This window comes from Lepus europaeus, chromosome X (assembly GCF_033115175.1).
Source record: "Lepus europaeus isolate LE1 chromosome X, mLepTim1.pri, whole genome shotgun sequence".
NCBI classification, from domain to species: domain Eukaryota; kingdom Metazoa; phylum Chordata; class Mammalia; order Lagomorpha; family Leporidae; genus Lepus; species Lepus europaeus.
The window spans coordinates 42250260-42276689 of NC_084850.1; the positions used below are offsets into that span (position 1 = coordinate 42250260).

A 26430-nucleotide genomic window follows, 5' to 3' on the forward strand; every position below is an offset into this window, starting at 1 on the left:
GTAATTGAAAATGAAACTCAATAAAGGGCGGGATGGGAGAGGGAGAGGGAGAGGGAGAGGGGAGGGCCATGGGAGGGAGGGAGGTTGGGGGGGAAGCCACAACAATACAAAAGTTGCACTTTGTAAATTCACATTTATGAAATAAAAAATAAAAAAAAGTTTGTGGTAAATGGAATTAAAAGATAAGGTTATTTTTTGATGCAAAAAAATGGAAGCCATGTATGTTTTTTTTTCTAAAATATGCATTTTCCATAGTTTATAAAAATCCTTCATGTGCATGAATTCATTTTTTGCACCAAAATAAATTTAGCTTTTAATTCTACTTTTCAGTTTTTTTATTTTTTAAAACTTTATTTATTTGAAAGGCAGAGTTACAGAGAGGCAGAGGCAGAGACGGAGATCTTCCATCTGCTGGTTCATTCCCAAACGGCCGCAAAGGCCAGAGCTGAGCAGATCCGAAGCCAGGAGCTGGGAGCTTTCTTCGGGGTTTCCCACATGGGTACAGAAGTCCAAGCACTTGGGCCATCTTCCGCTGCTTTCCCAGGTGCATTAGCAGGGAGCTGGATTGGAAGTACAGCAGCGGGGACTTGAACCAGTGTCCATATGGGATGCCGGCACTGCAGGCAGCAGCTTTACCCACATTACCACAGCACCAGTCCCTTCATAATTTCTCAAAGTGTGCTTGTACACTTTTGTGGTTTATAACATGATTCTTTGATATACATCTGCATAATGTGGACAATATTGTAAGATCATAAAAAAACTTCTCTTTCTATCATTTTAAATGCCATTCCAGGCTTTTCCCCGTCTTGTCAGGGGGTACCTCCCTCAAAATCCTGTCCTTCCACAGCTCTTTTCATCTCCATAGCATCAGCAGTCCTGCTCTCTTTGCCTCCTATCTACTGCCCTATCTCTAAGGTCAGTATCTTCGCCACCCTCCCTTTCATTCTGATACTCCAGCTTCTTCATGGATCTTGCACCATCAGGCTTGATGCCATCTACCCACAAATGGGCTCATCTTTCTCCTATATTTAAAACAAAATTGGCCGGCGCCGTGGCTCACTAGGCTAATCCTCCGCCTGCAGGGCCAGCATCCCGGGTTCTAGTCCTGGTTGGGGCACTGGATTCTGTCCCAGTTGCTCCTCTTCCTGTCCAGCTCTCTTCTGTGGCCCAGGAGTGCAGTGGAGAATGGCCCAGGCCCTTGGGCCCTGCACCCGCATGGGAGACCAGGAGAAGCTCCTGGCTCCTGGCTTCAGATCGGTGCAGCCAGCTGCAACACGCTGGCCATGGCAGCCACTTGCGGGGTGAACCAACGGAAAAAGGAAGACCTTTCTCCCTGTCTCTCTCTGTCTCTCACTAACCCTGCCTGTTAAAAAAAAAAAAAAAAACTAACAATCTAATATGGCCCTCCGTACCCTACTGTCTATAAGAAATACTCTCCTTCTCATCATAGACCAACTTCTTCAACATATGTACCATTTTCAGTCCTGTTTTCAGTTCCCAATGATTTATGATCTGCCTCCTCTCCTTCTGAACTGATGTCATCATTTACCTCCTAATTGCCAAATCTAATGAACATGTTTTTAAAACGTTTTATAGTGAGTTTATCTGATTATAAGAGGGGTGCACACCATGAACAAAAGTATGACATATGACAGACTAGAGAGAAAAAAAAAACATGGCACTGTATAGCAGGCAATGAGCAAATATCTATAATAAACATATATTCTTACAAATAAATAACCCAAAAGAAAAATGTACAAAGTATATGAAGGAACAAATCTCAGAAAAAACAAAAATAGTCAACACACGAGAAAAGTCGCTCAGCCCCACTGGTGATCAGAGAAATGCCAAATTAAATCAGTTTAATACTATTTTTTACTTGTCAGATTGGCAGAAATTGAATAGACTGCCCTCTGCATGGACATGAGGAAAAACTCTGAATGGTGAAAGTGTAAACCTCTTTGGATGTCACTTTGGCCTGGCATATTCAATTTTTTTTTTGAAAAGACAGTTACAGAGAGACAGAAAGAGAGAGAAAAAGAGGTCTTCCATCTGTTAGCTCACTCCTCAAATGGTTTCAATGGCTGGAGCTGAGCCACACCAAAGCCAGGAGCTTCCTCTGGGTCTCCCATATGGGTGCAGAGATCCAAGGGTTTGGGCCATCCTCCACTGCCTTCCCTGGTGCATTAGCAGGGAGCTGGATTGGAAATGGAGCAGCCAGGACTTGAACTGGTGCCCATGTGGGATGCCGGCACTGCAGACCGGGTCTTTAACCTGCTGCACCACAGTACTAGCCCCCATATTCAATTTTTTTAATGTGCATATCCCTTATTTGGTATTTTTAATTAATGAGAATTGGGTATATTTATAATGTACGATATGATGTTGATCAAGGGGGCTGGCATTGTGGTTAATCCTCCGCCTGCGGCGCCGGCATCTCATATGGGCACTGGTTCTAGTTCTGGTTGCTCCTCTTCCAGTCCAGCTCTCTGCTGTGGCCCGGGAAGGCAGTGGAAGATGGCCCAAGTGCTTGGGCCCCTGCACCCGCATGGGAGACCAGGAAGAAGCACCTGGCTCCTGGCTTCAGATCGGTGCAGCACCAGCCATAGCGGCCATTTGGGGGGGTGAACCAACGGAAGGAAGACCTTTCTCTCTGTCTCTCTATCTTTTTTTTTTTTTTTTTTTTTGACAGGCAGAGTGGACAGTGAGAGACAGAGACAGAGAGAAAGGTCTTCCTTTTGCCGTTGGTTCACCCTCCAATGGCCGCCGCGGTAGCGCGCTGCGGCCGGCGCACCGCGCTGATCCGATGGCAGGAGCCAGGTGTTTATCCTGGTCTCCCATGGGGTGCAGGGCCCAAGGGCTTGGGCCATCCTCCACTGCACTCCCTGGCCACGGCAGAGAGCTGGCCTGGAAGAGGGGCAACCGGGACAGGATCGGTGCCCCGACCGGGACTAGAACCCGGTGTGCCGGCGCCGCTAGGTGGAGGATTAGCCTATTGAGCCGCGGCGCCGGCCTGTCTCTCTATCTATAACTCTACCTGTCAAATAAATTTTTTAAAAAAGACCCAATCAAGCTAATTAACTTATAAGTCACCCTACCAACTTATATCTATATTTGTGGTAAGAATGCTTAAAATCTATATTTGAGCAATTTTAAAACACACAATACATTTTTATTAACAGTGGTCAGCATGCAGTGCAATGGATTGCTAAAACTTATTACTTCAACCTAACTGAAACTTTGTATTCTTTGATGAACATCTCCCTGACCCAGAAATTCTCCTAGAAAAAAACTATGCCATAGAAATACTTGTGTATATACAAGTAGATGCTTAAGCATTGTTCCAGGATGTTCATTGCACATGAAATCCTAAAGCTAGGGGTTTGGACTTAAATGTCCTCTTGTATAGGCATTTTCTGACCATTTTATTTAAACTTTCATCCTCTTCCCTACCTTACTAGATTTTTCTAGTTTATTGTCTATTGTCCCTACCCTGTGCTCACCCTCGCCCCCAACATAACATAAACTCTGTATGGACAGGGATTGCTGTCTTTTGTACTCACCAGTAGACCCTAGGACCCAGACCTGAGACTGGCACGTCATAGGTATACTCATATCTGTTAAATAAATAAATAAACTGACAGTCCCAAAGTATGAATTGGCACTCTTTTATGCTCTCCTGGAGCTGAAACTAAGCCTACCCACTTTGTAGCCCTACTGGTGTAAGGTTGCCCTAGTGCCAGTTTTTGTAGAGGTTTCTGTCTGCTGAGTTTTGCTTTGAGATTACATTTCTGATAACAACTTTGCCCTAGTTAGAAATACATTCTCTCTCTCTCTCTCTCTCTCTCTCTCTCTCTCTCTCTGCCTCTGGATGGAAGCTTCTGAGGTTTAGAAGGGGAACTGCAAAGATGCTGTGCTTCTTAGTGGTAGGAAGGGGGCTGCACTGGGAAAGAGCGTGGACTGTCAGATGCCTTGAGGCCTCTTGGGTATTTGGCAAGCTCAGTCAGAGGCTGGAGAAAGTTGCTGTGCAACAGGGAAGTGAACAGCTCAGAAGAATAAAAGATGCCACCAATTAGGCATCTGGCCTCATGTCACCCTTAGCCTTTTAGGTGTGAGGTAGTTATTGGCTTGTGAAATTTATGGAAGAGCCGTATGTGAGCACTGCTTTGATACCAGGAGGATTGTGCAGTATTAGAAAACTAGTATATGACATAAAACAAAAAAATGTCATTCCACTTCAATGTGTTTTGAAATGTTCAGAAAGAAATAAAAGGCCAGAATCCATTTAAAGACAGATTTGGAAGGACCTGGGCCCTTGTTAAGGTAGTAAATATTGGGGCCAGCACTGTGGTGTAGCAGGTTAAACACCCGCCTGCAGCACAGGCATCCCATATGGGCTCCAATTTAAGTCCTGAATGTTCCACTTCCAATACAGCTCCCTGCTGATGGCCTGGGAAAGCAGTAGAGGATGGCCCAAGTGCTTAGGCCCTTGCACCCATATGGAGGACCCAGAGAAAGCTCCTGGCTCCAGATGGGCCCAGCTCCAGCCATTGTGGCCATTTGGGGAGTGAACCAATGATGGAAGACCTCTTTCTCTCTCTCTGTAACTCTGCCTGTTGGGTAAATAAATCTTTTTTTTAAAGTACGAGATTCTTACCATTTAATGTACATTCATTGTTTTAAAAACTCAAGTTTGTATTTAAAAAATGTCTCAGTTTCTTCTAAATTTATCTCCTCAACCTGTGAACATCAGAGTGACTTACAGCTCAGTGTGGACTTTTCTCCACCTAGAATCTTCCTAGAGGCTCTCATCCAGCCCCATGGCTTTAAATTTCATCTGTCTAGATACTCATCACTCCCAAATTTATGTCTTTGATCTATGCCTTTCTTCTAAGCCACAGCTTCATATATTCAGGGACATTTCACATTTCTACTTGTCTATCAAATAGACATCTCAAATATAACATGGTCAAAACGGGATTTCTGGCTATTCTCACATGCCTCAGGTTTTCCCTCAACCTCCCCTGTCTCAGTAAAATTATGTCATCAGCCATTCAGTTGCTCAGACCAAAAACAAGGGTCACCCTTGTTTTCTCTCTTTTTCTCCTCACACTCAATTTATCAGGAAGTCCTGCTGATCTGATCTGGAAACTGTATCACATTCTGTACTTCCATTCTACCATCACCAGACCTCAGCCCCTGAAAGGCATGACTACCCCCATTTCCAGAACAAATGTTTGTGAGTCTTTTATGTTTAAGACAAAGGGAACTCCAAGATCCAGAGCTTGCTCTTAGAGAGGTTACAGCCTTCCAGGTGGAAAAACAGCCAAGAGTGATGGTAAGGGCTTTACTGAGGTGCAACAAGAAGTGCTTTAGGACCAGGATAACTAGTAATTCCTCTTGACAAAAGTAAAGTGCACGTAAGACTGTTCCAAAGGAGGCGACTTTAGAGTTAAATGTTGACAGATGACTAAGAATTAACAGGTAGGGGTGGCAAGTTGGCTTTTCAGGAAAAAAAGGGGGGAGACAATTTGAGCAAAGTCCCAGAGGTGGGATCAGGGAGGAGATTTTTATTTTCTCCCCCTCTCCCAGCCTACATATTCCATCGATCCCATAACAAAAAGCACACCATCACCCTCAGGCTTTCTGGCCTGGCTGTTGGGAAATCCTTATCACTTACCATGTCCTCAATTCTCTCTTTTTGCCAGTAGGGAAGAAGTAGTCTGGCACATACCCCTGGATGCCAGGGTTACTCTCTGCTAATTTCAGGACAACTGCCCTGAGCTGACAGCCCAGGAGGTTTCTTTCATCTGGGTACATTCCAGGAGGGGGGTGCTTATAGTGGCAATGTGGCAGCTGGCCCCATGTTGGAAATGAAGTGGGTAAGACATCAGTGAGGAAAGTGGTCCAGAGTCTATGCAGTGTATCTAAGGTGAAATCAAGGACCCAAACTTATGTCTCAGCTTGGGAGAGAAGTTTTTCATAAGTTAGTGCTCACGTACAAGCTATTTAGTGTTCCTAACATCTGAGATAATAGATATGGTATGATAGGATAGAAACACAAGCTCTGACCCCCTCAGTCAGGTGATTTGGGCCAAGGCGCTTACCCTCTCAGAGTCTTCTTTTCATCCTAACATGGTTATATGTGTAGTGCGTGCTGCACAGAGTTATCATGAGGACTGTATGAGACAATTACGCAAAGAACTTATCACAGTGCCTAGCTCAGCAGACTCTTAATAGCCACTATTAGTAGCAGTCATTAAAGGGAAAAGCCCAGAGAGCATCAAGCAGAATGTCTCATTCACTCACACACCACTCACCCCAGAACAGGGCTTCGAAGCTCCACTTCACTGCTCTGACCTAGAGAGAGACACCTGAAATTCTGTCACCTCTCAAAAACAAAACAAAAGTCACCCAAGCCAAGTTCATGGGCTTTTTCTACTAGGATCTCCAGCTGATGATTAAAAAAACCAAATAGAAAACCAGAACACCATCAGGGCCACAACTCTGCATTAAACCACTGTTCCCTCCACAGTAGGGTAAACATTTTAGGTCATTAACCTCTTGATATTAATGGATTTATGAGAGGTGGGAGTAGGGAGGTGAAAGAGCAGAAAAAATCCAGTTAAAAACAGGAGGTCCTAAATGTACTGAAGACTAATTTCTGCCACACATGTCCAAGGTCTTGGAGGTCAGCCCTGCCTAAAGCATTATTCGAGAATGCTAAGGTCCTCTGGCCCTGAAAAAGCAAGGGTTCAGGGAAACTGGTTGGTTCATAAAAAGACCACTTTTTCAAGCCACTAAAATTCTAACCAAATGATTTCAAACCCGAAAACCCCATCCCATCCAATGTTGAGGGCTAGAGGAGCACTTTGTCTTGTCCCTTTACAAACCGACACAGAAGACACAAGCATCCTGTGCCTCTTCTGAGAGCTCTGGGGACCCTGCTGCAGGAGTAAACTCCCATGGCCTGCTTGAAGGGCCACAAAGAAAGCAGCCCAGCCCCAAGTGCAGGGGGAGCCCACTGAGGCAGCACTCTGGGCCAACCGGCCTCACTGTGGCAGGCAGGCCAAGGCAGCCAACGCCGCCAGGCCAGGTCCGAGGTTAAGGGACAGTGCGAGAGGAACCGACGGAAATGTGCCGGGCCGCCACCGAGGGTGCGTCCCCACTAGGAGCCCAGCCCCACCCCCGCCCCCAGGGCCAGCTCTCTGGAGGAACCTGGGCTCCGGCTGGCGGGAAAAGCTGGGGACTCCACAAGAGGGGTGACAGAGAAGGAACAGTGCCCAGATGGCCACAGTCCGCGTTAACGACGCGTGGGCCATGGAACGGGCCAGAAGAAGCCCGGGAGAAAGAAAAGTGGCAGGGAGGGACCGCCCCAAGCAGACGGCGTCCAGGCGTAGGGGTGCGGTCCAGAGCGGCAGGCAGGGGAAAGGGGACAGACCGTCAGCGGGAGAACACTAAAGACCTGGAGAGCTAAAAGGGGTAGGGAAGGGCGCAGGTGCTCAAAAAGGTGGGTGGGAGCGCTTTAGCAGTGAAAAGGGGATAGGGGCCAAAAAGAGTCCTGGAGCGAGAGCGAGAGGGCGGGCAGCCGCTAGCTGCGGCCCTACCTGTCACCAGCAACAGGTGCCTCGAGAAGACTAGACGTCCCAGGACCAGAGTCAGGGAGGGGTCTCCGGCTCCGGGAAGATCTCAAGCCCACTCTGCGGCCGGCCCTTCTCACTCTCCGGCAGGCGGAAAAAGCTGCAACTTTCCCTGGAGTGGGGAGGAGCTGGGCTCTTAAAGGGGCCGCACAGCGCTTGAGCTCCTTAGAAGGGGTCGCCCAATCCCAAGGCGAGCTCTGGCAGCCAAAGCCTTAATGTATTGAAGGGATGTCCTCCCAGGTTAGAAAAGAGAATTTGGGGACCGAGGATAGGGATCTAAGAGTATATGTACCCCCCCCAATACACACCCCGTGTCCCCAGCGCCGTTCACTTCCATCTGTGGTCACTCTCTTTAGATGGTAAAAATGTTCAGCTGAGCCAAAAGTTGTCAAGCTGTCACGTACCTGCAAGAAGTCTAAACTATGTGATTTGGGAAGATAACATATGACACTGTTCTGATCCTTTGACTTTTTACTTTTTATAGAAAACAGTGTTTGCCCACAACAGAAGTGTTTTGAGCAGAGGACACAGACTTAACTCACACATGCACACTCAAGGAACACAACCAGTTAAAATATCGACTCACTGGTAATCAAAGAGCAAATTATAACAATAATGAGAATCTTCAGCAAAGAGGTTATTTTTTTCAATAACACTTAATGATGACAAAGTGTCCACCAAACAAGTTCTCTCATAATTGCTGGTAGGAGTGTATGTTGTTTAAAAATCTTTTAGAGGGGCCGGTGCCGTGGCTCACTTGGTTAATCCTCCGCCTGCAGCGCCGGCATCCCATCTGGGCACTGGTTCTAGTCCCAGTCGCTCCTCTTCCAGTCCAGCTCTCTGCTGTGGCCCGGGAGGGCAGTGGAGGATGGCCCAAGTGCTTTGGCTCCTGCACCCGCATGGGAGACCAGGAGGAAGCACCTGGCTCCTGGCTTCGGATCGGCGCAGCTCCGGCCGTAGTGGCCATTTGGGGGGTGAACCAACAGAAGGAAGACCTTTCTCTCTGTCTCTCTCTCTCTCACTAACTCTATCCGTCAAATTAAAAAAAGAAGAAGAAGAAAAATCTTTTAGAAACCATGTGAACAATCTATATCAATAGATTCTGAAATGTTTATATCTGTTTAATAATTTCAGATGCCCCCTTGCCCTCCTCCCTCCCTTCTTCATATCAGCCATTAAACTTGTTGAAGTCTCTCTCATTTGTCATCAGCAATTAAACATGTTCTTTACTATCTTAAAAAATGTATCCTGGCCGGCGCTGTGGCTTAAAAGGCTAATCCTCTGCCTTGCGGTGCCGGCACACCGGGTTCTAGTCCCGGTTGCCCCTCTTCCAGGCCAGCTCTCTGCTATGGCCCGGGAAGGCAGTGGAGGATGGCCCAAGTCCTTGGGCCCTGAACCCGCATGGGAGGCCAGGAGAAGCACCTGGCTCCTGGCTTCAGATCAGCTAGATGCACCGGCCGCAGCAGCCATTGGAGGGTGAACCAACGGCAAAAAGGAAGACCTTCCTCTCTGTCTCTCTCTCTCTCACTATCCACTCTGCCTGTCAAAAAAAATGTATCCTGCCAGGACTGGTGCTGTGGCATAGCAGGTAAAACTGCTGCCTGCCACACTGGCATCCCATATGGATGCTGGTTGGAGTTCCAGCAGCTCCGCTTCCAATCCAGCTCCCTGTTAGTGTGCCTGGAAAAAGCAGCACAAGATGACCCCAGTACTTGGGGCCTTGCCACTCACATGGAAGACCCAGAAGAAGCTCCTGGCTCTCAGGCTTTGGCCTGGGCCAGTCCCATCACAGTAATCTAGGGAGTGAACCAGCAGATGGAAGCTCTCCCTCCCTCTCTGTAACTCTGACTTTCAAATAAGTAAATAAATCTTTTTTTAAAAAAAATGCATCCTGCCTACTCATGAGGTTCCTTCCAGCTCCTCTGGATGGCAAATTCATTGAAAATGCACCTTACAAGTGCATTTGCCATTTTCAAGCCCTTCTCATTCATTTCTCAACCCTCAGCAATCTGGCTGCCTTCTCCACTGAAATTGTGCTCACCAAAATACCCAACCAATGCCCTCCATGTCAATAAATCCCTCAAATAAATACATGGGATACTGTCAGCCCTTATCATCCTTGACCTCGCCCCTACATTTAGCAGCATTAACAATTTTCTCCTCCTAGAAATTCTTCTGGAGGAGACATTGCTCTCTTGCTTTTCCTCCCACTCCTTTGCCCTCTCTTCGGTCACCTTTATAAGTTTACTCTTTCACTGACACTAAAACGTGCACATTCTTAGGCCTAGGATACATATACTGTCTCCCCAAATGACCTCTTTCACTCTCGTGGTTTTACCACCTATATGGCCACGAATGTAATTCAAGAATTCTACTCAGACCACTTCACTGAACTCTGTTTTCTTGATATTTCCACTGGAATGCCTTTCAAATACAACACATACAAAGCTGCACCTCCCCCAGTGTTTCCTAGATCAGTAAACAACAACAGGCCACTCAAAGCAGAAACCTGGCACCTAGCATAGTACATGGCATATAGTAGGCCCCCAGTAACATCAGTATAATGAATGAATGTGTGCTAAGGAAAAAGAGATGTACAAATATTTTTTGTTCAACTATGTTAACTCTGGTATTACTTAGAATAATAAAATACTAGGGAGGAGGGGCCAGTGCTGTGGCATAGTGGTTAATGCCACCACCTGCAGTGCCTGGGCATCTCATATGGGCTCGGGTTCGTGTCCCAGCTGCTCCTCTTCTGATCCAGCTTTGTGCTATGGCCTGGTAAAGCAGTGGAAGATGGCACAGGTCCTTGGGCCCCTGCACCCACGTGGGAGACCCGGAAGAAACTCTTGGCTCCTGGCTTTGGATCGGCGCAGTTCCTGTCATTGTGGCCTTCTGGGGAGTGAACCAGCAAATGGAAGACTAATCTCTCTCTCTCCGCCTCTGCCCCTGCCTCTCTGTAACTCTGCCTTTCAAATAAATCAATAAATCTTTTTTCTTTAAAAAAAAAGAGCTTATGGATTAAAATGGAGGAGAAAAATTAATCTTCTTTAAAAATACTAGGGGGAAAATAGTTCAATGGTTAAGTAAATTATAGTATATTCATATAATGGAATATTATACAGCCTCCTGATATTTACACATAGGTTATAATGACAGGGAATGTTTTGCCATAATATTAACTGAAAGTAGGATACAACATTCAATATAGAATGATAATAACAACATGTGAAAATGGGATATGCATAGAAAAAACATTAAAAGGAAAGATGTCTCTAGATAGTGGAACTAAATGAATTTTGTTTTCTTCCTGCTTTTCTATATTTTTCAGCTTTCTTACAATGAGTATATATGGTTTTGATAATATAAAAATATTTTTGAAGGTCTTTAAAAGGGAAAAAATCAGTTTAATCCTAGCAAACAAAACAGTAAAAACTTCAGCTCTCAGGCTCTTAAGTCTGGAGAACCCAGAGTTTTTTCCATTCTTTAACATTTCATATCTCTCCTCTACCCTGAAATGTGAAGAAGTCACTTCAAAAAGGAAATCCTTTTCTTCTATCGAGCTTTTCCAACTCAGCCCTGCCCCAGGGACCATCACTCATCTCTGGACTTTGAATGTGTTCTAGCACCCCAAATCTAACCCATGGGAAGTCACACCAAGCTCTGTTCTCCTTCTTCTTTGCAGGTAGTTCTGGGCAAGAGCTGGAAATGCCTTCAGCCAGAAATAACATCAGGAAACATTTGGTCCAACCCCCTTCTTCCTGGGGCAAAATGGTAAGCGTTCACTTCTTTCCTTATGTACAGCTGCTCCCCCTCCAAGATCCACCCCATTGAAGAGGATATGAGGGCCTGACCCCTCATCTCTAAGAAAGGCTCACTGACCCAGCCGCAAATATAGAGACAGACCAACATAAACAATGAAACCAGGCAGAGTGAGCCAATGGAGTGATAGCACATATCTTATGCTTCGCAAACTCTGATCCATTTCTGTTTGATCCCACTTGCTTGCCACAAGGGTTTTGTGCTGAAATTCTTATACAAAATATTGTGAAAGGTCCAATGCAAGCAATATCCTGTACATAAATGTAAATAGGAACTTATGGATTATCATCCTATGTATAGTGAATAATCTACTGTCCCATACTAAATGACTGGATTCAATGAGTTGTTCAACTTGGCCACATTCAAAGAATTCTGACTAGTGCAAACTTAAAAAGATGGGAATTTTCATCAGAACCAGTGATAGGATACCTCAGGATTGGGTAATTACTCTTTAAAAAGTATGAGGGGCCAGTGCCGTGGCTCACTTGGTTAATCCTCCGCCTGCAGCGCCGGCATCCCATATGGGCACTGGTTCTAGTCCTGGTTGCTCCTCTTCCAGTCCAGCTCTCTGCTGTGGCCCAGGAAGGCAGTGGAGGATGGCCCAAGTGCTTTGGCTCCTGCACCCGCATGGGAGACCAGGAAGAAGACCTGGCTCCTGGCTTCGGATTGGCACACTGCCAGCCATAGCAGCCATTTGGAGGGTGAACCAACGGAAGGAAGATCTTTCTCTCTGTCTCTCTCACTGTCTATATCTCTACTGTCAAATAAAAAAAAGTATGAAGTATTACAAAACTATATAAGCATGTATATGATAATATAACAACCAGGATATTCCCACTACCCAGTTTAGTAAGGCATCATCAAAACAATTGAAGCCCTCTGCATACTCCTCTGTCACAAGGTTTGTACAATCTTAATTTGTTCTTGATCACTTCCATGTATGTCTATTTACATTTACTACATAGTGTCTGTCTCTAAATAATATGTAGTACCTTACGTAAATATTGTCACTCTGTACCCTCTTCAGTTTGCTTTCCTCACTCAACATTATGCTTATGAGAGCTAGCCTTATTGGTAGATACAACTTTAATTCGTTCATTTTCATTTCAATAGAGCATTCTAGGGCATAAAGATATTGCAATTTATCTATCTGTACCCCTATTGATCAGGTATTTTTAACTGCCAAAGTTTTCATTCTAATTTCCAAGACACTCCCTCTTTATCTCATGTTGAGTAATAGTTTACTGAGAAAGCAAATTGAATGCACAAATTATCTACAGTGAGTATAGCATATAAAAAGTAGATTGAGGGGCCAGTGCTGTGGCACAGTAGCTTAATCCTCCATCTGCAGTGCCGGTATCCAGCTCCTCCACTTCCTATCCAGCTCTCTGCTGTGGCCTGAGAAAGCAGTAGAAGATGGCTCAAGTCCTAGGGCCCCTGCACACTCTTGGGAGACCCAGAAGAAGCTCCTGGCTCCTGGCTTCAGATTGGCCTAACTCTGGCTGTTGTGGCCATTTGGGGAGTTAACCAGTGTATGGAAGAACTTTCTCTCTGTCTCTCTCTATATATATAACTCTATCTCTCAAATAAATAAATAAAAATCTTTAAAAAATTTTAAAAAGTAAATTGAGTCACTCATTCTATTTAAACTTTCCCCTTTTTCCAAGGATACCAATCATATTGGATTAGGGTAACCCTAATTACTTCATCTTAACTAAGTACATCTGCAATGACCCTATTTCCAACTTATGACACACTCTGAGGTACTGAGGACTAGGACTCCAACATATGAATTCTGCAGTATGCAATTCAACTCATAGGGGTTAGAACTTCAGAGGTTTTGTGAATCATATTAAAGAATTTGGACTTTATCTAGAAGCTCATTATAGGCATTCACAGAATCCAACTCTGTTATTTTTGGTGACATCACTCAAACCAGTCTTCATCCTTTTTATGGCTGAATAATATTCCATTGTACAGATACACCACATTTTGTTTTATCCATTCACAAGTTGATAGATGCTTATTGTTGTCTCCACATTTTGAACTATTATGAATAGTGCTGCCATAAACATTCATGTACAAGGTTTTTGTGAACATCTGTTTTTAAAATGCTTGTGTATGGCACAAGTGCTGTGATGCAGCAGGTTAAAATCCCAACCTGTTGGCCAGCGCCATGGCTCAATAGACTAATCCTCCACCTGTGGCACCAGCACACTGGGTTCTAGTCCCGGTCGGGGTGCCGGATTCTGTCCCAGTTGCCCCTCTTCCAGGCCAGCTCTCTGCTATGGCCCGGGAGTGCAGTGGAGGATGGCCCAAGTGCTTGGGCCCTGCACCTACATAGGAAACCCAGAAGAAGCTCATGGATCCTGGCTCCTGGCTTCAGCTCAGCTCAGCTCCAGCTGTTGCAGCCAACTGGGAAGTGAGCCAGTGGATGGAAGACCTCTCTCTCTAACTCTCTGTAAATCTGTCTTTCAAATAAATAAAATAAATCTAAAAAAATGCTTGTGCGCATACCTAGGAGTAGAATTCTTGAATCATATGGTAAATATAATTTAATCTTCTAAGGAACTGCCAGACTATTTTCCAAAGTGACTGCCCCATTTTACATTCCTGCCAGCAAAGCAATTTCTCCACATCCTTGATAATGCTTGTTATTATCAGTCTTTCTGATTATAGACATTCTAGTAAGTGAAAAGTTATTATCTCATTGTGGTTGTGATTTGCATTTCTCTAACAACTAATAATATTGAGCATCTTTTTATGTGCTTTTTACCAATTTGTATATGAATGGTCTTCAAAAAGTTCATGAAAATGCATATTATGGAAAAAACTATACATGGATTTAAAAAAATTTTACACCATAATAAAGTTACCTTTTAATTCCACCTTTTTAAAAAACATTTACTTATTTTTATTTGAAAGTCAGAGTTACAGAGAGAGAGAGAGAGAGAAACAGACAGGCAGGCAGGCAGGCAGGCAGATCTTCCATCACCTGGTTCACTCCCCCAAATGGCTACAATGACAGGAGTTGGGCCAGGCCAAAGCCAGGAGCCAGGAGCTTCTTCTAGATCTCCCACATGGGTGCAGGGGCCCAAGCACTTGGGCCATCTTCTGCTGATTTCCCAGGCTATCAGCAGGAAGCTGGACTGGAACGGGAATAGCTAGGACACAAACCGGACCCATATGGGATGCCAGTGTCACAGGCAGCAGGCAGCTTTACCCACTATGCCACAATCCCTGATGCTATTTTACCTTTTGAGATAACTCCACATCTTCTTTGAAGAAATGCCTATTCAAATCTTTTGTCCATTTTAGTATTGAGTTACAAGAGTTCTTTTTTTTTTTTTTTTTTTTGACAGGCAGATTTAGACAGTGAGAGAGAGAGAGAGACAGAGAAAAAGGTCTTCCTTCCATTGGCACCCCTCAAATGGCCGCTATGGCCGGAGCACTGCGCCGATCCAAAGCCATGAGCCAGGTGCTTCCTCCTGGTCTCCCAAGCGGGTTCAGGGCACAAGCACTTGGGCCATCCTCCACCACCCTCCCGGGCCACAGCAGAGAGCTGAACTGGAAGAGGAGCATCCAGAACAGAATCCGGCGCCCCAGGGTGCCGGCACCGCAGTCGGAGGATTAGCCGAGAGTTCTTTGTATATTCTACACACACTTTTGAAAAGAGAGATGGGTGTAGGAGAAAAGGAAAAGCACATTCTTAACAGGAGAAATGTCTTTTTTTAAGATTTATTTATTTATTTATTTGAAAGTCAGAGTTACACAGAGAGAGAAGGAAAATCAGAAAGAGAGACAGGTCTTCCATTCGCTAGTTCACTCCCCCAATTGGCCACATGGCTGGAGCTGTGCCAATCCAAAGCCAGGAGCCAGGAGCTTCTTCCAGGTCCCCCATGCAGGTGCAGGGGCCCAAGGACCTGGGTCATCTTCCACTGCTTTCCCAGGCCATAGCAGAGAGCTGAATTGGAAGTAGAGCAGCTGGGACTCGAACTGACACCCATATGGGATTCCAGCACTGCAGGCAGTGGCTTTATCTGCTACGCCACAGTGCCAGCCTCAGCAGGAGAAATGTCATAAAGCTGATTGCAGACATAAACAACAGGTCTTGCTGTTTGATTCAAGAGAGGGCATGTCATAGGAAAATATAATGAATTGTATTGAAATGGGTCCTTTGTGTTTCTGGCCAACACTAAGTAAGGTTTGTTCTTTGGAGGTTGGTAAACAGAGGTGAAAACTTTTCTTTGAAGATTTATTTATTTATTTGAAAGGCAGAAGAGAGGGAGGGAGAGACAAAGAGAGGAAGAGAGAGAGAGATTTTCCAACTGCTGGTTCACTCCCCTAAATGACTGCAATAGCCAGTTTTGGACCAGGCCAAAGCCAGGAGCCAGAAACTTCACCCAGGTCTTCTATATGGGTGGCAGGAACCCAAACAATTGGGCCATTTGCCACTACCTTCCCAGGCACATTAGCAGGAAGCTGGATCAGAAGCAGAGTAGCCAGGACTTCAAGATTTATTTATTTATTTAATTGAAAGTTGGAGTTACAGAGAGAGGGATCTTCCACCCTCTGGTTCACTCCCCTAGATAGCTTCAATGGCCAGGACTGGGTCAGGCTGAAGCCAGGAGCCAGCAGCTTCATCTGGGTCTTCCATGTGAATGGCAGGAGCCCCAAAACTTTAGCCATCTTTTGCTGCTTTTCCCAGGCCATTAGCAGGGAGTTGAATCAGAAATGGAGCAGTGGAACACAAACCAGTACCCATATGGGATATTGGGGTCAAAGGCAGTGGCTTTACCTGCTACACCACAACACTAGCCTTAGAAACCAGACTTAAACTGGCACTCCAATATGGAATTCCTCTGTCACAAACAGCAGCTTAACTCACTGGAAGACCCCCCCCCCTCTTTCTCTCTCTGCCTCTCCTTCTCTCTCTCTCTTTCAAATAAATAAAATAAATCTTTAAAAGAAAGATTTATTCTGAGTGGTCATTCTTTTTTTATTTTTATTTTTTTGACAGGCAGAGTAGATAGTGATAGAGAGAGAGAGAGACAGAGAGAAAGGTCTTCCTTTGCCGTTGGTTCACCCTCCAATGGCCTCCGTGGCCAGCACACTGCGCTGATCCGAAGGCAGGAGCCAGGTGCTTCTCCTGGTCTCCCATGGGGTGCAGGGCCCAAGCACTTGGGCCATCCTCCACTGCCTTCCCGGGCCACAGCAGAGAGCTGGCCTGGAAGAGGGGCAACCGGGACAGAATCCAGCACCCTGACCGGGACTAGAACCCAGTGTGCCGGTGCCGCAAGACGGAGGATTAGCCTATTGAGCCACGGCGCCAGCCCATTCATTTTAATGAAATCATCTATCAGAGAAAGAAAATGAGTATTTGCTAAGATATGAAAGGAAAAGACAGATCTTTGTTGCAAACTAAAATGGCCACTTTTAGACTTATTTTCCTTTGATCCTATAGCAATGTTTTATGCACTTGTGTATTGTTAAAGTCTCCTTGGTTTCTGGAACATCATGGTCTCCTGGTTCTTCTTTCTTAATCTTGTCAGACCCCACTTTTTCTGCCCACACCTTAACATGACTAATAATTAATCATGCCTGTTGTATGTACTTTTAAGGTGCTGTAAATGCAACAGTAAACAAAAAACATTTTGCACATACGGAGCTTACATTTTAAGTCATAAAAAAACAATAACACTTATAAGAGCAAACACACACAGCACTTACTACTATTCTAAGTAGTGTTCTAATGTACTAAGATACACACACACACACACTCACACACAATTTAGTTCTTACAAAATTCCTATGATGGTGGGAAGCAGGATACACAGCAGACTCATAGAATGGCAGATGTCCTAAACAGCACTATGGCCTCAGAATCAGCCCTTAAGGCATTCGGATATGACTGAAGAGCCCATGAGACTATTTTAGGCATGGAAAGCCAAGACACTCTGGAAAAAAAAAAAGAAGACCTAAATGAAAGACCTCTGCGAGTGAGATCCCAGTGGAAAGAACAGGTCATCAAAGAAGGAGGTACCTTTCTCTGAAGGGAGGAGAGAACTTCCACTTTGACTATGACACTGAATAAGATCGAAGTCGGCGAACTCAAAAGGCTTCCATAGCCTTCGCAACTCATGACTAGAGCCTAGGGAGATTACTGACACCATAAACAAGAGTGTTAAATTGTTAAATCAACATCAAGAGTCACTGTGTACTTACTTCTCATGTGGGATCTGTCCTTAATGTGTTGTCCAATGTGAAGTAATGCTATAACTAGTACTGAAACAGTATTTTACACTTTGTGTTTCTGTGTGGGTACAAACTGATGAAATCTTTACTTAGTATATACTGAATCGATCTTCTGTATATAAAGATAATTGAAAATGAATCTTGATGTGTATGGAATGGGAGAGGGAGCAGGAGATGGGGGGGGGGGTGCGAGTGGGAGGGAAATTATGGGGGGGGGAAGCCATTGTAATCCATAAACTGTACTTCGGAAATTTATTTACTAAATAAAAAAAAACCAAAATTCCTATGATGGGAGTGGGTGTTTGGTTCAGTGGTTAAGACACTGCTTGGTACACCCATATCCCATATCCAGAAAGCCCGTGTTGGACTCCCAGCTCCTGTTCAGATTCCAGCTTCCTGCTAATGGGTATCTTAGGAGACAGCAAATGATGGCCCACGTGCTTGGGTCCCTGCCACCCATGTGGGAGACCCAGATGGTGTTCCTGGCTCCTGGCTTTAGCCTGGCCCAGTCTTGGCTATTGCAGGCATTTTGAGAGGGAATCAGCAGATGGAAGATCTTTCCTCTTCCTCTCTCTCTCTCTCTCTCTCTCTCTCTCTCTCTCTCTGCCTTTATAAAAAATTTTAAAAAATTAAAACCCCAATCCTTCTAAAAAACCCTATGATGTGGCTGGCACTCTGGTGTAGCCAGTAAAGCTGCCGCCTGCAATGCCTGCATCCCATATGGGCACCGATTCGAGTCCTGGCTGCTCCTCTTCTGATCTAGCTCTCTGCTATAGCCTGGAAAAGCAGTAGAAGATGGCCCAAGTCCTTAGGCCCCTGCACCCACATGGGAGACCTGGAAGAAGCTCCTGACTCCTGGCTTCGATTGGCACAGCTCCAGCCATTGAGGCCAACTGGGGAGTGAACCAGCAGATGGAAGACCTCTCTCTCTCTCTCTACCTCTCTCTGTAACTCTTTCAAATAAATAAAAATAAATCTTTCAAAAAAACCCCTATGATGTAGATGCTATTATCATTCCTATTTTACAGATAAGGAAATGGAATCACAGAGAGTTCAAACAGATAACTCAGGATTTAATCCAGACAATATGGCTTCAGAGTCTATAGTCTTAAGACTAGTACTCTACATTGTCACTCAGCAGTAAATAAATATATCATACACATATGCCTATGATATATACTTGCATGTGTATGGGAGAACTTCAAAAGATCCATGGAAAAAAATGGGGTTTTTGGTGCTGCAAACAATTCTAAACTCCATTCATATGGGGAGGTTTTCAAAATGTTCATGGAAAATGAATATTATGATAAAACTGTATGATTTCAAAATTGTTTACACCAAAATAAACAGATTTCCTAATTTCATTTTCCATAAACTTTTTGAAATACCTCTCTCTCTCTCTCTCTCTCTCTCTATATATATATATATATATATTGCTATATGTGTGTAAAAGAATATTAAATTATTTTTTCTGTTGTTTCCCCAAGTTTTGACTGAAGTCTAAAGGCTAATGACATCAATCAAAGAATAACCCTACATTCCAAAGAGATGCTAGACAGCTATCTACAAGACTCACTAAGAGTTAGCCAAACTGGGACTTCTTTTTTTAAAAGATTGGTTGATTTTAAATGCAGAGTGTTAGAGCGAGGGAGAGAGAGAGAGACATACAGAGAGAGAGACACATCTTCTACCTGCTGACTCACTCCCCAGATGACTACAACAGTCAGGGCTGGACCAGGCTGAAGTCAGGAGCCAGGAACCCCAGCCAGATCTCCTAAATACTTGAGCTGCCCTCCCAGGCACATTAGCAGGAAGCTGGATTGGAAGTGGAATGGCCAGAACTCAACTGGCATTTCAATATGGGATGCTGGCATACATGCAGAGGCTTAATCCACTGTGCCACAAGGTAGGTCCTCCAAACTGGTATTTTAATTATTAACCCTCACTACTCAACTCCAGTCTATATAAAACAATCCTAGAGATTAATTGGAGAAAGAAAGATTTTTTGAAGTGAATTCATGGCCAATAGAAAACACTGTGGCTCCCCTGCTCAAGTCAAAGGGGAAAAAAATCCCAATTAAACTTTGCAAAGGAGAAATACCTCTAGGCTGGAGGCTTGTTGCACTACAGAAATGTCTCAGGCCTGTTTGTGTTGCTACTGAAGCAAGAGGAGTTCATGGCAGAACCTAACATGTGTCCTCTGGTGTTAGAAAAAGACAGAAACCTGTACTTGACTTTTTACCTGAAGAAGTTTGAAGGCAGAAGTTTGGTCAAAGTTGCTCACAATGACAGGGCAAAGAAATAGATCTAGACTTTCAAGGGCCCCCGTTTTCTATGGGCCAGGAAGCTTCTGCTGACGGTGATTGGCAACTCCAGCGTAAGAAAGAAGATCTCATGAAGAGAAAGTTGTGTGGGCAACAGCCATAGAGAGTATAGAGAATGTTACAGAGAAAAGGTCCCCACTAGAGGAATGAGAAGGAAGGGGGTCCTGAACCACAAAAGCACACCACGGGAAAAGGCAGTATTGCAGCATCTACCTCACAAAGGATAATGATAGCCAAATTACACAAGCACCAGTCAATTAAGATTCCTACCACCTCTGTCAGACTCCCCTCTCTCCTTCCCACCCAACCTACTCTGGGGAACTCAGAGGCAGGAGGACAAGCAGGGAGGAGTTGGAGCATGGAGAATAAAACAACAGACCACTCAATTTTCTTCATTGGAAATCTGTGGGATGTACAGGCAACTGCACTGGAGGTCGAGGCTTGGAGTTTTAAACTGGATATGAGACAGAAGGGTTGATTTTGAGTGGTTGAACTTTTTACTGTCAGTAAATGTAACTATTGTAGCAGCTGAGAGTAACCAAAAAGCTAATGGGTTACATACACAGCATATTATGGGATGGTAATGGAATACCAAAAAAAAAAAAATCAAGGTAAAGGAACAGAAGTGATAGGGGTGATGTTTCATAAATGTTAGTCAAGGAAAGCCTCTCAGAAGAGGTGGCACAGATGAAGTAAAGAAGCAAGCCATGGAGCCGGCACCACGGCTCAGTAGGCTAATCCTCTGCCTTGCGGTGCCGGCACACCGGGTTCTAGTCCCGGTCGGGGCACCGATCCTGTCCCGGTTGCCCCTCTTCTAGTCCAGCTCTCTGCTGTGGCCAGGGAGTGCAGTGGAGGATGGCCCAAGTCCTTGGGCCCTGCACCCCATGGGAGACCAGGAGAAGCACCTGGCTCCTGCCATCGGAACAGCGCGATGCGCCGGCCGCAGCGCACCTACCGCGGCGGCCATTGGAGGGTGAACCAACGGCAAAAAGGAAGACCTTTCTCTCTGTCTCCCTCTACTGTCCACTCTGCCTGTCAAAAAAAAAAAAAAAAAAAAAAAAAAGAAGCAAGCCATGGGGATAGCCTTGGCCAGCCATTGTTCCACAGCACCCTTAACATATTCCAGATACAACATTCACTATACCGTATTCTCATTGTCTTTTCAAATGGTTGCCTCTACCATTAAAATGTGAGCCCGCAATAGCAGGCCTATGTTTTAGTCTGTATCCATAAGGCCTGTCATGTGAAACAGGTTCTCTTTCAAAGTTCAAACCCTTTCTTCTGCCTCAACTCTTCTTTCCCTCATCCTCTACTTACACTTTGACTTTCCAATCACTCCTGAAGACTCAATTTAGTTTCTTTCTACAGAGTATTTGTTTTAGTTTTTTTTTTATTTTATTTTATTTTTATTTTTTGACAGGCAGAGTGGACAGTGAGAGAGACAGAGAGAAAGGTCTTCCTTTGCCGTTGGTTCACCCTCCAATGGCCACCACGGCTGGCACGCTGCGGCTGGCGCACCGCGCTGATCTGATGGCTTGAGCCAGGTGCTTCTCCTGGTCTCCCATGGGGTGCAGGGCCCAAGGACTTGGGCCATCCACTGCACTCCCGGGCCACAGCAGAGAGCTGGCCTGGAAGAGAGGCAACAGGGACAGAATCCGGTGCCCTGACCAGGACTAGAACCCAGTGTGCCGGCGCCGCAAGGCGGAGGATTAGCCTAGTGAGCCGCGGCGCCGGCCCTCTACAGAGTATTTATATCCCAAACACTTGGCTGACTTGTTTATCCTAGGGCTGGTTTTCAACCAGGAACAAGACTGTCCCCCTTCCCAGGAGAAATCTGGAAATATTGGCAGACGTTTTTGGTTGTCACAATAGAGGGGAGAGGTGCAAACACCATCTAACGGGTAGAGGCCAAGATGCTGCTAAACAGGAGAGCCCTGTACAACAAAGAACAACCCAGACTAAAATGTCAAAGTATTGAGACGATGAAACTCTTCTGGGGCCAGTGCTGTGGCACAGCAGGTGAAAGCCCCGGTCTGTAGTGCCGGCATCCCATATGGGCACCAATTCAAGTCCCATCTGCTCCTTTTCAGATCCAGCTCTCTGCTATGGCCTGGGAAAACAGTGAAAGATGGTCCAAGTGCTTGGGCCCTGCGTGGGGGACCCAGAAGAAGCTTTAGGCTCCTGGCTTTGGATTATCCCAGCTCTAGCCATTGCTGCCATTTGGGGAATGAACCAGTGGATGGAAGACTGACTCTCTCTCTCTTTTTCTCTCTCTCTCTCTCCATGTAACTCTGCTTTTCAAATAAATAAATAAATCTTTTTTTAAAAAGTCTATTAAAAAAAGAAACCTTTCCCTAGGGCAAGCAAAGCCCTTCAACTATGCTGTACTTTCAAGTCTTATTTCTCATACACTGTGTTACAAAGCTGTCTGTGAAATTCAGTCCTGTCTTCTGGACTCTAAGATAATGAGGAGGAGGAAAAGAGAGTCATAAAGATAAAGTTCTTGTGGGCTGAGGTTTCACTTGGTCTTTCTGGCTGAGCAAAACACATTTGAATGCATGTTAAAACCCATATTTGGAAAAATGCTCACTTACAGAGTGATGCCCCAAAGAATTTTAACGAAATTCAGAGAACTATTTAGAGCCCATAGTTTTTGTTTGCTTTAAAGATTTCTTTTTTAAAGATTTCTTTATTTATTTTAAAGACATAATCACAAATAGAAAGGGAGAGAGGGAAGGAGACACACATACACACACACACACACATATACACACAGAGAGAGAAATTGATTCTATCTTCTGGTTCACTCACCATATGACCACACTAGCCAGGGCTGAGACAGGAACTTCATTGGGTCTCCCCAAGTGGGTGGTAGGAACTCAAGTACTTGGGCCATAATCCGCTGCCTCCTGGGTACGTTCCTGGGAAGCTGGACAAGAAATGGAGGTGGGACTCAATTCCTGGCACCCTGATATAGGATGCAGACATCCCAAGAGGTAGCTTAACCTGCTGTGCCACAGTGCCCACCCAGTTATTTTGAGTCAAGCAAGGCACACTAGACAATCTCTTGTGCAAGTGGAAAAGGAAATGGAAATAATTTTGAGCTATTTCTATACATCAAATATTGTAAAAATGTTTAATATGCATTATCTCTTTTAATCCTCACAAGAGGATTATAATTTATATATAATTCACTATAATTTAGGCATTGTTGTTATCTCCCTTCCAGAGACAAAAAATATCTGTGGTTCAGAGAAGTTAGGTAACATATTAATGCTAAATGAAGAGATAAGGACTTAAATCCAATGTCTTTCTATAACACCATGCTAGGATGATTCAGTGTTCAAGGCACATCAAATTGAAGTTCTCAAACCAGAAGATATCTTCTAATATTTTGAACATTTTGTTTGCTTCTATCAAATTTTTAAAAAAATACATTGGCATCCACTGCAAGTCCAGTTAACTGTTTGCTTGGTTCTTCACACTTGAGTAAGATCCATCTTCTATGGGTATATTTGCATTTAGGATCTGGGCTGCTATAGAAACATGTGAAGTAACTCAATCATGTATACTTGAAAAAAATGACTATGGTCATTATCTCAATAATCTTGGTTTCTCATTGGCAAAATGATAAGCTCTGGTTATAATAATAGGTTATGATAGGTGAAATGCATCCCATATACAGACCTTCCTAAGTTTGTGATATTAAAGTAGACAGAAGCAGAGAGGGGAAAGGCAGAGAGAGAAGTCTTCCATCTGCTGGCTCACTCCCCAAATGGCCGCAACAGCCAGAGCTGACCTGATCCAAAGCAAGGAGCCAGGAGCTTCTCCCAGGTCTCCCACGTAAGTGCAGGGACCCAAGGACTTGGGCCATCCTCTGCTGCCTTCCCAGGTACATTAGCAGGGAGCTGGATTGGAAGTGAAGCAGCCAGGACTCGAACCTCTTACATTAAGAACATCATGAAGAGTGCTGGTGTTGTGGTGTAGCAGGTAAAGTTACCCCATGCAAGACAGGCACCCCATATTAAAGCACCAGTTTGAGTCCTGGCTGTTATGCTTCCAATCAAGCTCCTTGCCAATGTACCTTGGAAGGCAGTGGAAGATGGCCCAAATGCTTGGGCCCCTCCCACCCATGTGGGAGACCCAGATGGAGTTCTGAGCTCCTGGCTTCAGCTTAGACCAGTCCTGGCTGTCACAACTATCTGGGGAGTGAACAAGAGGATGCTCGCTCACTCTCTTTGACTCTCTCTCTCTCTCTTCCTCCCTCTCTCCCTTTCTATGTCACTCTGCCTTTCAAATAAATAAATAAATCGATAATTATTTTTTAAAAATCACCAGGGCCAGTGTTGTGGAGCGGCAGGTTAATCGGCCATCTGCAGTGCCAGCATTCCATGTGGGTGCCAGGTCAAGTCCCAGCTGCTCCATTTCTGATCCAGCTCCCTGCTAATGTGCCTGGGAAAGCAGCATAAGATGGCCCAAGTTCTTGGGCCCCTGCACCCAAGTGGGAAACCCCCAAGAAGCTCCTGGCTCCTGGCTTCCATCTGGCCCAGCCCTGGCTGTTGCAGCCATTTGGGGAATGAGCCAGCAGATGAAAGACTTCTCTCTGCCTCTCCTTCTCTGTAACTCTGCCTTTCAAATAAATAAAATAAATCTTTTAAAAAATAAACAAAAATAAAAAACATCATCACCATGTGTAATGCTTTCAAATAAATAAATAATCTTTTAAAAAATAAACAAAAATAAAAAAACAACACCACCACCACTTGTAATGCTTCATAGGAATGGTGGTCATCATGATAGGCGTGTGCATATTTTATAATGCCTTAATCACTCAGTCATCAACAATTGCACCAATGCAAAGGACAGTTTGTGCTAATGCTGTTACATACAATTTGACCATTTCATACAACAACCTGCATTACTAGCCTTTCCCATCTCTGCTTCTGTCTACTTTAATATCATAAGCTTCATCATCAAGGACCTTGAGATCTACCTTGCTATTATGCTGTTTGGATAATACAACTCAAAATGTCTGTCTTCAGACTTAAAAGGAGGAGCTATATACAAATCTCTTCACCTAAGTTTAATCCCTTCTTCCTTCTGAAGTTCTCTTTGTGGTTCTGCTTGCACTCCTACTTGACAATCTTGAGACTGTTCCTATGTAGCCAAAGGTATGTGAGAATGAAGCTTGACAAAAATAAATTGCAATTTGATGTTCAGGAAATTACTAGGAAGCTTCAGCAAATTTGTTGAGTCCTGGCACTCATTTTGAGCAAACAAACAAGTTTATTGAGTGTCCACCCTTCCCAGATACCTTTCTATTTGAAGCTCAGTAAACTGACACCTATCTCCACCACAGCATGAACTGAAAAGGTACAAAAATATTTTCAAATGAAAGTATTTGACTAGGAAACTTAGAGCAAAAACTAGTCTTTTAAAAAAATTTGAATATTGTATTTCTCTGTGCTTCAAGTCTTATGATTGGTCTATGAGTAATGTTTCACATTTCTATCTCTTTAAGTCTTCAAAGAACCAGACTCACTAATAGGATCATCTTAGGGTGAGACCAGGGGTTGAGGAATAGAACAAGAAAGAAGGACAAGTAAGAAGGATGATGTCCAAATTGTATCCTTTTGTTGCTACTGCTATTCAGAAGAGGAAACTGGTAGAAAGTTGATGTTTCAGTTGCCCTGAAGTCCTGCGACAGAATAAGATGGAGGCCCCAACCCCCAAAGAAAAGTTATACCTTATCACCAAATCAGCTAGTGCAGAGTAGCCTCCACTCTGTGTACATCTCTGCCTGTATACATTCCTGGTTTCTATGGTCTATTTTCCCATTTGAATTTATGAACTTGGTGACAAAAGGATTGAATATTTGGGGTCAGCCTAACACTGGGCAGTGGGAAAGCAAATACAGGGGACAATATGTTCTACATGTACATAATAGTGTCATTTCTTTTGAGGAGATACAGGAATCAAATAGCAGGGATTTTTGGCTCTTTGGATTCTGAGGGAAAACAAAATGACCTTGGCATCTAGCAAATAAGCCCCAGTTCCAAAGATTGAAGTTATTACCCACAATAAGATTAGATTCTGCCCTGTGGGAACACATTTATGTTGCACAGTCAATTTGGGATTAACCTTTTCAGGGCTGCTGGAGAATCATTGAGTTCTTAACTTCTCTCTCTGGGCTGCCTGAGGCTCTAGAGGTGTTTCCCTGTATTCCAGAGGAGCTCTGCAACAGGGCAACCAGCTGTGCAACTGTGCCTTATTTACCCATGCTTTTGGCATAGATTCCTCTGGCTGAGAGAACCGGAGAAGGCAGCCCCTCCCAAAGAGCACACAAGCCCAGCCCAGTACAGCAGGACTTCGTGTGGGTGAGGTCC

At 44.5% G+C, this 26430-nt stretch overlaps 1 protein-coding gene and 1 pseudogene across 2 annotated transcripts in view; one reads left to right on the forward strand and one right to left on the reverse strand.

Moving 5' to 3' along the window:
- SYTL4 (synaptotagmin like 4) overlaps positions 1-7740 on the reverse strand; it is a 58393-nt gene extending 50653 nt beyond the window's left edge. For both annotated transcript variants that reach the window (XM_062183521.1, XM_062183522.1), the window contains exon 1: positions 7611-7740. The gene's annotated coding sequence lies outside the window, so the exon portion shown is untranslated. The remainder of the gene's footprint in view (positions 1-7610) is intronic.
- Positions 1-26430, forward strand: part of LOC133752570 (origin recognition complex subunit 6-like) — a 55612-nt pseudogene that overhangs the window by 21004 nt on the left and 8178 nt on the right.